This window comes from Scyliorhinus torazame, chromosome 4, assembly GCF_047496885.1.
Source record: "Scyliorhinus torazame isolate Kashiwa2021f chromosome 4, sScyTor2.1, whole genome shotgun sequence".
In the NCBI taxonomy this organism is placed as follows: Eukaryota; Metazoa; Chordata; class Chondrichthyes; order Carcharhiniformes; family Scyliorhinidae; genus Scyliorhinus; species Scyliorhinus torazame.
In genome coordinates this window covers 361,261,586-361,274,458 of record NC_092710.1, presented here as the reverse complement: position 1 = coordinate 361,274,458, position 12,873 = coordinate 361,261,586, and positions in this window count along the sequence as shown.

The window sequence follows — 12,873 nt, the reverse complement described above, 5'->3', positions numbered from 1 at the left end:
GGACTAAATTTGGTTGACTCATTAGGAGCATCCCAAATTGCAAACAGTACTAATGGAATTCCTTTATCCCAATCCTCTGGATAATCTTGACAACAAGCCCTCAACAATTGTCTTTAATGTCTGATGCCACGTTTCTAACGCTCCCTGTGATTCTGGATGGTGCACAGTTGATTTAAATTGTTTTAATCCTAAGCTATCCATAACTTATTTGATTAACTTTCAGGTATAACTTGATCCTTGATCCGATTGTATTTATAGAACATAGAACATAGAACATTACAGCGCAGTGCAGGCCCTTCGGCCCTCGATGTTGCGCCGACCTGTGAAACCACTCTAAAGACCATCTACACTATTCCTTTATCGTCCATACGTCTATCCAATGACCATTTGAATGCCGTTAGTGTTGGCGAGTCCATTACTGTTGCAGGCAGGGCATTCCACGCCCTTACTACTCTGAGTAAAGAACCTACATCTGACATCTGTCTTATGTCTATCTCCACTCAATTTAAAGCTATGTCCCCTCGTGCTAGACATCACCATCCGAGGAAAAAGGCTCTCACTGCCCACCCTACCCAATCATCTGATCATCTTGTATGCCTCAATTACGTCACCTCTTGACCTTCTTCTCTCGAACGAAAACAGCCCCAAGTCCCTCAGTCTTTCCTCATAAGATTTTCCCTCCATACTTGGCAAAATTCTGGTAAATCTCCTCTGCATCCTTTCCAATACTTCCACATCCTTCCGATAATGTGGCGACCAGAATTGCATGCAATACTCCAAATGCGGCCGCACCAGAGTTTTGTACATCTGCAGCATGACCTCATGGCTCCGAAACTCAATCCCTCGACCAATAAAGGCTAACACACCGTACGCCTTCTTAACAACCAGCAGCACGGTAGCATTGTGGATAGCACAATTGCTTCACAGCTCCAGGGTCCCAGGTCCGATTCCGGCTTGGGTCACTGTCTGTGCGGAGTCTGCACATCCTCCCCGTGTGTGCGTGGGTTTCCTCTGTGTGCTCCGGTTTCCTCCCACAGTCCAAAGATGTGCAGGTTAGGTGGATTGGCCATGATAAATTGCCCCTGGTGTCCAAAATTGCCCTTAGTGTTGGGTGGGGTTACTGGGGATAGGGTGGAGGTGTTGACCTTAGGTAGGGTGCTCTTTCCAAGAGCCGGTGCGGACTCGATGGGCTGAATGGCGTCCTTCTGCACTGTTAATTCTATGATAACCCTCTCAACCTGAGTGACAACTTTCAGGGATCTATGTACATGGACACCGTGATCTCTCTGCTCATCCACACTGCCAAGAATCTTACCACGAGCCCAGTCCTCTGTCTTCCTGTTATTCCTTCGAAAATGAATCACCTCACACTTTTCTGCATTAAACTCCAATTGCCACCTCTCAGCCCAGCGCTGCAGCTTATCTGTGTCCCTCTGTAACTTGTAACATCCTCCCGCACTATCCACAACTGCACCGACTTTAGTGTCATCTGCAAATTTACTCACCCATCCTTCTACGCCCTCCTCCATCCTTCTACGCCCTCCTCCAGGTAATTTATAAAAATGACGAACAGCAGTGGCCCCAAAACAGATCCTTGTGGTACACCACAAGGGCAGCTGTGCAGGGCTGCACGGTAGCCTTGTGGATAGCACAATTGTTTCACAGCTCCAGGGTCCCAGCTTCGATTCCAGCTTGGGTCACTGTCTGTGCGGAGTCTGCAGATTCTCCCCGTGTGTGCGTGGGTTTCCTCCGGGTGCTCTGGTTTCCTCCCACAGTCCAAAGATGTGCAGGTTAGGTGGATTGGCCATGATAAATTGCCCTTAGTGTCCAAAATTGCCCTTTGTGTTGGGTGGGGTTACTGGATTATGGGGATAGGGTGGCGGTGTTGACCTTGGGTAGGGTGCTCTTTCCAAGAGCCGATGTAGACTCGATGGGCCGAATGGCCTCCTTCTGCACTGTAAATTCTATAAACCACTAGTAACTGGACTCCAGTCTGAATAGTTCCCATCAACCACCACCCTTTGTCTTCTTCCAGCTAGCCAATTTCTAATCCAAACTGCTAAATCGCCCTGAATCCCATGCCTCCGAATTTTCTGCAGTAGCCTACCGTGGGGAACCTTATCAAACGCTTTCCTGAAATCCATATACACCACATCAACTGCTTTACCCTCATCCACCTGTTTGGTCACCTTCTCAAAGAACTCAATAATGTTTGTGAGACACGACCTAACCTTCACAAAACCGTGTTGACTATGTCTAATCAAATTATTAATCTCCAGATGATTATACACCCTATCTCTCATAAACCTTCCCAAGATTTTGCCCACAACAGAAGTAAGGCTCACTGGTCTATCGTTACCGGGTTGTCTCTACTCCCCTTCTTGAACAAGGGGGCAACATTTGCTATCCCCCAGTCTTCTGGGAGTATTTTTACTTTTATACCTGTTTTTCAAATTGTGTGTGTCGGGGGGAAACTGAAGTGACATCACAGAAAAGCTGTGACCTGAGTGGCTGGTTGGGATTCTAACCTAAATTTTTTTGAGTATTTGGGAACTAATTAAACATAATAACTTAATTATAATTTAGAGGATATCTAAGCCAGAGATCGGAGAATATTATAGTTAGCTATCGCATTTCTATTAGAAATCTAGTGCTAGGAAACAGATAGTTGACAGTAACTTTGAAATTTAAAAAAAGTATTTATAAAAAAAAAAAAGACAAATTTTAATTTTAATTAATTGACGCAATGTCAGTTAGAGGGGTGCTGTGCTCTGACTGTGAGATGTGGCAGGTCCGAGAGGCTTCCAGCGTCCCGGATGGCTTCATCTGCAGAAAGTGCACCCAACTGCAGCTCCTCACAGACCGCATGGTTCGGTTGGAGCAGCAATTGGATGCACTTAGGAGCATGCAGGTGGCGGAAAGCGTCATAGATCGCAGTTATGTAAGTGTGGTCACACCCAAGGTGCAGGCAGAGAAATGGGTGACCACCAGAAAGGGCAGGCAGTCAGTGCAGGAATCCCCTGTGGTTGTCCCCCTCTCGAACAGATATACCCCTTTGGATACTGTCGGGGGGGATAGCCTATCAGGGGAAAACAGCAGCAGCCAGAGCAGTGGCACCACGGCTGGCTCTGATGTTCAGAAGGGAGGGTCAAAGCGCAGAAGAGTAATAGTTATAGGGGGCTCTATAGTCAGGGGCACAGATAGGCGCTTCTGTGGACGTGAAAGAGACTCCAGGATGGTATGTTGCCTCCCTGGTGCCAGGGTCCAGGATGTCTCCGAACGGGTAGAGGGAATCCTGAAGGGGGAGGGCAAACAGGCAGAGGTCGTTGTACATATTGGTACTAACGACATAGGCAGGAAGGGGCATGAGGTCCTGCAGCAGGAGTTCAGGGAGCTAGGCAGAAAGTTAAAAGACAGGACCTCGAGGGTTGTAATCTCGGGATTACTCCCTGTGCCACGTGCCAGTGAGGCTAGAAATAGGAAGATAGAGCAGACAAACACGTGGCTAAACAGCTGGTGTAGGAGGGAGGGTTTCTGTTATCTGGACCACTGGGAGCTCTTCCGGGGCAGGTGTGACCTGTATAAGATGGACGGGTTGCATCTAAACCGGAGAGGCATAAATATCCTGGCCGCGAGGTTTGCTAGTGTCACACGGGAGGGTTTAAACTAGTATGGCAGGGGGGTGGGCACGGGAGCAATAGGTCAGAAGGTGAGAGCATTGAGGGAGAACTAGGGAATAGGGACAGTGTGGCTCTGAGGCAGCGCAGACGGGGAGAAGTTGCTGAACACAGCGGGTCTGGTGGCCTGAAGTGCATATGTTTTAATGCAAGGAGCATTACGGGTAAGGCAGATGAACTTAGAGCTTGGATTACTACTTGGAACTATGATGTTGTTGCCATTACAGAGACCTGGTTGAGGGAAGGGCAGGATTGGCAGCTAAACGTTCCAGGATTTAGATGTTTCAGGCGGGATAGAGGGGGATGTAAAAGGGGAGGCGGAGTTGCGCTACTTGTTCAGGAGAGTATCACAGCTATACAGCGAGAGGACACCTCAGAGGGCAGTGAGGCTATATGGGTAGAGATCAGGAATAAGAAGGGTGCAGTCACAATGTTGGGGGTATACTACAGGCCTCCCAACAGCCAGCGGGAGATAGAGGAGCAGATAGGTAGACAGATTTTGGAAAAGAGTAAAAACAACAGGGTTGTGGTGATGGGAGACTTCAACTTCCCCAATATTGACTGGGACTCACTTAGTGCCAGGGGCTTAGACGGGGCAGAGTTTGTAAGGAGCATCCAGGAGGGCTTCTTAAAACAATATGTAAACAGTCCAACTAGGGAAGGGGCGGTACTGGACCTGGTATTGGGGAATGAGCCCGGCCAGGTGGTAGATGTTTCAGTAGGGGAGCATTTCGGTAACAGTGACCACAATTCAGTAAGTTTTAAAGTACTGGTGGACAAGGATAAGAGTGGTCCGAGGATGAATGTGCTAAACTGGGGGAAGGCTAATTATAACAATATTAGGCGGGAACTGAAGAACATAGATTGGGGGCGGATGTTTGAGGGCAAATCAACATCTGACATGTGGGAGGCTTTCAAGTGTCAGTTGAAAGGAATACAGGACAGGCATGTTCCTGTGAGGAAGAAAGATAAATACGGCAATTTTCGGGAACCTTGGATGACGAGTGATATTGTAGGCCTCGTCAAAAAGAAAAAGGAGGCATTTGTCAGGGCTAAAAGGCTGGGAACAGACGAAGCCTGTGTGGCATATAAGGAAAGTAGGAAGGAACTTAAGCAAGGAGTCAGGAGGGCTAGAAGGGGTCATGAAAAGTCATTGGCAAATAGGGTTAAGGAAAATCCCAAGGCTTTTTACACTTACATAAAAAGCAAGAGGGTAGCCAGGGAAAGGGTTGGCCCACTGAAGGATAGGCAAGGGAATCTATGTGTGGAGCCAGAGGAAATGGGCGAGGTACTAAATGAATACTTTGCATCAGTATTCACCAAAGAGAAGGAATTGGTAGATGTTGAGTCTGGAGAAGGGGGTGTAGATAGCCTGGGTCACATTGTGATCCAAAAAGACGAGGTGTTGGGTGTCTTAAAAAATATTAAGGTAGATAAGTCCCCAGGGCCGGATGGGATCTACCCCAGAATACTGAAGGAGGCTGGAGAGGAAATTGCTGAGGCCTTGACAGAAATCTTTGGATCCTCGCTGTCTTCAGGGGATGTCCCGGAGGACTGGAGAATAGCCAATGTTGTTCCTCTGTTTAAGAAGGGTGGCAGGGATAATCCCGGGAACTACAGGCCGGTGAGCCTTACTTCAGTGGTAGGGAAATTACTGGAGAGAATTCTTCGAGACAGGATCTACTCCCATTTGGAAGCAAATGGACGTATTAGTGAGAGGCAGCACGGTTTTGTGAAGGGGAGGTCGTGTCTCACTAACTTGATAGAGTTTTTCGAGGAGGTCACTAAGATGATTGATGCAGGTAGGGCAGTAGATGTTGTCTATATGGACTTCAGTAAGGCCTTTGACAAGGTCCCTCATGGTAGACTAGTACAAAAGGTGAAGTCACACGGGATCAGGGGTGAACTGGCAAGGTGGATACAGAACTGGCTAGGCCATAGAAGGCAGAGGGTAGCAATGGAGGGATGCTTTTCTAATTGGAGGGCTGTGACCAGTGGTGTTCCACAGGGATCAGTGCTGGGACCTTTGCTCTTTGTAGTATATATAAATGATTTGGAGGAAAATGTAACTGGTCTGATTAGTAAGTTTGCAGACGACACAAAGGTTGGTGGAATTGCGGATAGCGATGAGGACTGTCTGAGGATACAGCAGGATTTAGATTGTCTGGAGACTTGGGCGGAGAGATGGCAGATGGAGTTTAACCTGGACAAATGTGAGGTAATGCATTTTGGAAGGGCTAATGCAGGTAGGGAATATACAGTGAATGGTAGAACCCTCAAGAGTATTGAAAGTCAAAGAGATCTAGGAGTACAGGTCCACAGATCACTGAAAGGGGCTACACAGGTGGAGAAGGTAGTCAAGAAGGCATACGGCATGCTTGCCTTCATTGGCCGGGGCATTGAGTATAAGAATTGGCAAGTCATGTTGCAGCTGTATAGAACCTTAGTTAGGCCACACTTGGAGTATAGTGTTCAATTCTGGTCGCCACACTACCAGAAGGATGTGGAGGCTTTAGAGAGGGTGCAGAAGAGATTTACCAGAATGTTGCCTGGTATGGAGGGCATAAGCTATGAGGAGCGATTGAATAAACTCGGTTTGTTCTCACTGGAACGAAGGAGGTTGAGGGGCGACCTGATAGAGGTATACAAAATTATGAGGGGCATAGACAGAGTGGATAGTCAGAGGCTTTTCCCCAGGGTAGAGGGGTCAATTACTAGGGGGCATAGGTTTAAGATGAGAGGGGCAAAGTTTAGAGTAGATGTACGAGGCAAGTTTTTTACGCAGAGGGTAGTGGGTGCCTGGAACTCACTACCGGAGGAGGTAGTGGAGGCAGGGACGATAGGGACATTTAAGGGGCATCTTGACAAATATATGAATAGGATGGGAATAGAAGGATACGGACCCAGGAAGTGTAGAAGATTGTAGTTTAGTCGGGCAGTATGGTCGGCACGGGCTTGGAGGGCCGAAGGGCCTGTTCCTGTGCTGTACATTTCTTTGTTCTTTGTTGTTTGTTAGACAAAAATGACTAAGGGAATAGTGTACATGGTCTTTAGAGTGGTTTCACAGGTCGGCGCAACATCGAGGGCCGAAGGGCCTGTACTGCGCTGTCATGTTCTATGTTCTACGATTGACAAAAATGAACTACATCATTATGTAGTCCAGGCCAGTAAAAATGTTTCTGGATTTTATCTTGAGTTTCCCTTATCCCCAAATGACCTCGCACTGGTACCTCATGTGCAACTCGTAACAACTCCTTTCCATACCCGACCAATTCTACTTGATGGACTTCTGCCCACTTTTCACCCGCCTGAATATGTAAAGGTCTCCATTTTCTCAACAAGACATCACGATTACGGTAATAACACACTGGTATACAATCAGATTCCTCTTCCATAAATGCTTTCTGATACATCCGTTTTATTTTTATATATTTCAGTTAAAAGGCAGCTGCATCCCGGGGAGCAGTGGAACCACCCAAAGAACGCACTGACAATTGCAATTGAATCATTGAATAATCAAAGATAAGGAGGCAGCTACAGCCCAGAGTGCAGTGGAACCACCCAGAGAAACACACTGATAATTGGAACTGAATCACTGAATGGCCACAGTTACATAGGCAACTACATCACAGAGTGCAGTGGAACGACACAGTGAAAGGCACTAAAATTGGAACTGAATCACTGAATGGTCACACTGGAGTGACAGATATCACTGAAATCATCTGAGATCTAAAGATGAGACTGATGGTGTTTGAGTGGACAGCGTCCTTTATGTTGCACTTAGTTGAACAATTTGATCAACACAGGCCATTTTTCTGGAAAGTAGTCACTCACTCAAAAAAATAATTTATTTCTCTCAATCCAATGTCGTAATCTGTTTGTTTAATGTTTTTTAAAAATAAGTTAAACGATGTTGCAACCTCAATATCGCTGAGGTGATTCCATAGGGTATAAATTAAAGGATTTGTGAATATATTACTTCATGGTTCAAGACGGAGAGGCTGTCAGCAGTACGAAGGACACATCACTTCAAACTGAACATGCAGCCTCCAATTAATGTTGCTGAGAAAATATTCTACCCAATCCTTGCTATGATTGGTGTTCCTGGTAAGTGACTATTACCATGGAAGTTGTGTAAATCTGTGTGTGAGCTGCTCTCTGATTTTAAACTGTGACTGAAAATGTTTATTTCTGATCATGTGCTCACAGTTGCACAGGCACCTGATCAACGATATAATTCACTTACTTCAAACGTATTTAAACCTGTCTATGGTAGGGCAGCACGGCCACGCAGCGGTAGCACTGAGTCTCACGGCGCCGATGTCCCAGGTTCGATCCCGGCTCTGGGTCACTGTCCGTGTGGAGTTTGCACATTCTCCCCGTGTCTGCATGGGTTTCGTCCGCACAACCCAAAGATATGCAAGATAGGTGAATTGAACACGCTAAATTGCGCCTTAATTAGGATAAATGAATTTGGTACTCTAAATTTAAAAATAAAACCTGTCTATGGTTAGAATCCCTTGCATCAGCTTCAAGTAATCATCTGTTTATAAGTCATGGGATCTCTGATCAGTGAAGTTTTATTTTGAGTGGAATCTTGTTAAATGTCAGATTGCATCTGAGTGAAGGCAATCTCTTTGAACGAATGTCTAGTGGGAGTAAGAATGAAATCACACTGAGCGTGTATCACTAACCAGAGTGAAATATATGACAGCAGTGGACAGGTATTACTGGAAGTATCTGCCAGTGTACAATTGTACTGAATGTGGGCCTCTCGCCAGAGTGGGATATCTGATCCAATTGTCCATTTGTTACTGGGACAATCTCTCCCTATCCAATTGTATTGTGTGTGAGTCAGGAACTCGACTGAAATAGGTTGGTTCTATTTTGAAATACTGAACTTTATTGGTGAGCGATCGCCTAATTCTCGGGGGGCTGTCCCTCTCTGCTTTACGGTTGGATTAGACAGGAAGCTTTCGGCTGTGTTTTGAAGGTGTTTGAAATTTATTGTGTGATGCGAAATGTCTCGCTGTCTCTGCTTTCTGTTGAACTGTTCCAACAGAAACAGTTATCACCTGCACTGATATTTAATAAAACCACCGAGTACAGAATATTCTTCTAATTTCTAATAGTCCTGAAATAAACTCCATTGTTTGATCAATTCTTATGAGTGTTAATAAATTGTGTTGCTGCTTCAAACGGTCTGTGAATCTGTCCATCTGAACCCATAAACCCCTCCAGTCCACTTCGACATTATTTACCAAGGAGTAATTTGGAGACTTATTGTTCTGATCAAAATATAGAAACGGACAGTGAGCAGTCCAGAAAATAATTTCCCATTGAAATACTCAATTTGCAAGTTAATAATTGATGATGAATGTGTTACTGTATTTAGTTGTACTCTTCCTCTGCATTCACTGTCACTCTCAATTTGGTTTTGTCTCTCAATTCTGTATCAATCATTCTGCTTCCCGATCCCATACTGTTGATGGGAATGGTGAAGGTGAGTGATCCCAGTGCCGACCCTTGTGGAACACCACTTCCCACCTTCCACCAATCAGCCTAAATCCATTTACCTCCTCTCCGTGTTCACTGTGTGTGTCTCCAGCTTGTTGTCCAATCTGCTGCTGTGTTCCCTTACTCCACTTGCACTCACGTTTCTCGTGAGTCTCCTATGGAGTGTCTTACTGAAGGCCTTTCCGAAATCGAATTGTCCAATATTTTTCATATTAATCAAAACTGTAATTTCTAATAGCCTTTGAAACAATTCAATCAAACCAGGAATGATTTTAACTTTGGAATATGAATTCACTCTTTGTTACAGTCTGTGAGACTAGATTATATTTTTCTCATAATTTTAATTCAATAATCACTACGATTGACGTTGCTGCTGGGAGATTCTTTTCTGGTATTGTTTTATTTTCTGTTTTAAATTCAGGTATAGCAGAAATCGACTTTCAGTTATTTGGCAATGTTCTGATCATGATGAGTGAATAGTTAATAGTGTCTCTGCTGTTTCTCACTGTCTATTTCAAGAATGTTTGTATTCGAAATCCATCCGCCTCCAGTAATCCCCCTCACCCGCACTCCACACTCTGGCTTCCTATCTGTCCTTAATCTTTTCATTGAGATCTGTCAATGCCACACCGACTGACTCAGTTTCTCTGCCCCTCTCACCCACGCTATCCCGCCACCTTCTGAACTCCTCTTTCTATATGCAGCCCTGACCTCGTGATCTAAGCTGCTCACAAAGGTGGTCCCTTTATTGGCTGTGTACTGATCTCATCCTCACAAAGGCTGTGTGCCAATTCATATTCATATCCTGCTATTTTCCTATGAACCAGAATCCCACCACCAATCATCATGATATTGGTTCAAGGGCATTCACTGACATCATCGATTCTGGAGATCTTCCGTCCCCTGCCTCAGACATATTAGTACCACAGCCCCACGCATCCTACATCGGCCCCCACGCTTCTACCTCTGTCCCAGAATCCACTAAGAGGACTGCCACAGCAGCCCCATTATTTCAGCCTGTTCCAGCCGCACCCAAACTAATTTATTCCTATTTGATACTCGTGTTCTGTCCCTTCCCACCGATATTCCTAATTCCTCTTATGCCAGACGTCATATAAACAAGGTCAATTTCCCTGGACCTAATCGCCCAAGCTTTGCTATCAATGTCCAATCACTCCGCACATCCGTTCCCCAACAGGAGGGTCGGAGCACTCTCGGCTTCTTCCTTGATCGGAGGCCCGGACAAACCACGACCATCGCCTCCTTCCTCCGGATTTCTGAACTTTTCCTCTCACGCAATAATTGCTCCTTTAGCTTGTCTCATTTCTTGCAAATAAAAGACGTGGCCATGGTTACCTTCTTGGGTCTTTTATGTATGTCGTTTTGCGGATGATGTGAACACTCTTTGTTCCTGTTCTACTTCGGTACCGTCCTGCACCTCAATTTCTGGTACAGCGATGACTGTATCGGTGACACTTCATGCTTCTGTCTGGTCCTGGAAACATGATTCAATTTTGATTCCAATTTCCACCACTTTCTCACCTTAAAGGTTTCATCTCCGACATTTTCCTTCTTTCCTTGACGTGTCTGTCTCCATTTCCAGCGATAGACTAACAACTTATATTCACTACAAGCCCACCAAATCCAGTTCTACCTCGTGTACAGATCCTACACATTGCTTCCTCTAATAGCTGAATACCATTTCCCAGTTTTTCTGTCTCCGTCCCTCCTTTTCTGATGATGCCATCTTCAAAAATCGCCCTTCTGGCGTGTCTGCCTTATCCTTAACAACTGTTTCCCCTCCCAAATTCATTTGGTATGCAGGGCTCTCATTCGTGTTCAATGCACCTCTGCCCTCAACCCCCTCCCTCCCGGTAACATGGTAGTGTCTCCCTAGTCTCACTTTCCACACTACCGGCCTGTGCATTCAAAGGATCATCCTCCACAATTTCTTGCACCTCCAGCATGACGCCACCACGAAGCACATCGGCAATTCCAGAAACGCCCATATTTCTTGCATTGCTCAGGCACCGCCTTCCCCGTGGCACCCTTGTCCACTACTCCATCACACCAACAACCCTTGCACTTTCCACAGGACCTTTCTTTGCAATCATAGCGGGTGCAACATCTGCCCCTTTACCTCCTCCCGTTTCATTATTCTTGACAGCAAACTCGCCTTTTCAGGTGAAGCAGCAATTCGTTTTAGTTTTTCAATTTTGTTTACTGTATTCAATGCTCCTGATACAGTCTCTTCTACATTACTGTGCCTAAGCTCAAGGCGGATATCCTTTCAGGAACACTTTCACTCAGCCTACAAGTATGATCCTAGACTTCCGGTTGCGGCCATTTTATCTCAGCACCTTGCTCTCATGCCCACATCTCTGTACATGGCCTGCTGCAAGGATCCAGTGAAGTCCAATACAAGCTGGAGGAGCAACACCTCATCTTCCAATTAGGGTTTTACAGTCCTCACTGCTCAGCGTTAAGTTCAATAACTTTAGACCGGGGACTTTCTCCTCCATCTTAATGTCTTTGCTTTTGGAATGTCTCATCTTTTTAACAAACTGCAAAGGGTCAGAATCTGGAGGAGCCTATTCCTGGCAATGAACCTTGGGGGATGTCCAATGCCTGGAGGGAATATTAGAGACAAAAATTTGCTAGGCTTTATTTTTTTCAAACGGGACAGATCGTAATCATGGGAATAATATGATGTTGAATGTTCAGGACGTGACTGTCGAATATTACTTGGAGAGGTTGCCACTTCGGAAAGGTAAGCTTGTTCTGAAGGCTGAACAATCTCTATTGGAGATACTGCGTGTTTTACATAAGTTTTCCATTGACCATGGAGGATTCCAATAATCCAAGTATGGTTTCGAAATCCATCAGAAATCCAGGCCAGGGAACGGTCCAATCCGGGGTGCTGTTTTCCATTGAGAACTGTCAATGATTGGGAGTGAGAAGAATTGGTAATCTCCGGTATGTTTTTTATCCGGTTTGGGAAACCTTGTCGGTCGGAGTTCATCCTGTAAATCAAACAAAATGACGAATTTAACCTCTCCCAGATCTATTTGAAGTAAGCTTTGCGCAGGTCAAAGAGACACAGCCTGAGTGAGCCACAGAGTGAGAATTTGGAACTTGGTAATTTGGTGCAGTGAGGTAACTAGGAAAGGTAAGTGGTTAATCGAATTGTGATGTTTGTCAGTTAAAAGTGCAGTGTAGATTAGTGTCTGATTGGCTGAAGCTGCCCCCACCCCTAATTGCTCAGAGGCAGTTATCTGGCAGTCACCTGAGGCCTGTTTAGGGGCACAAAGGTACACACTGTATTCTTCTCTTTGAAGTTTTAGTGTGAGTCAACCTGAAGTCTGTATAAAAGACAGACAGAAAGCGCACTCAGTAAGCATTGCGCAGGTCAAGGAGACACAGCCTGAGTGAGACACAGACAGAGTGAGAATTTAAAACTTGGTAATTTGGTGCAGTGAGGTAATTCGGTGAAGAGTGGGAGAAGGTACTTTTTCCCTACTGTTTTTTTCTCTCTCTCTTCCTTCGGGCCTAGTTTCGGGAGCCGTTCGGAGGAGGAGGAGCAGTCTCTGTGTGAGTATAAAAACCTAACGGTAACTTCCATGTTTTCCACCTTTTTTTCCAAAAGTGACGTCAGAGGAAAGCTGTGATCTGATTGGTT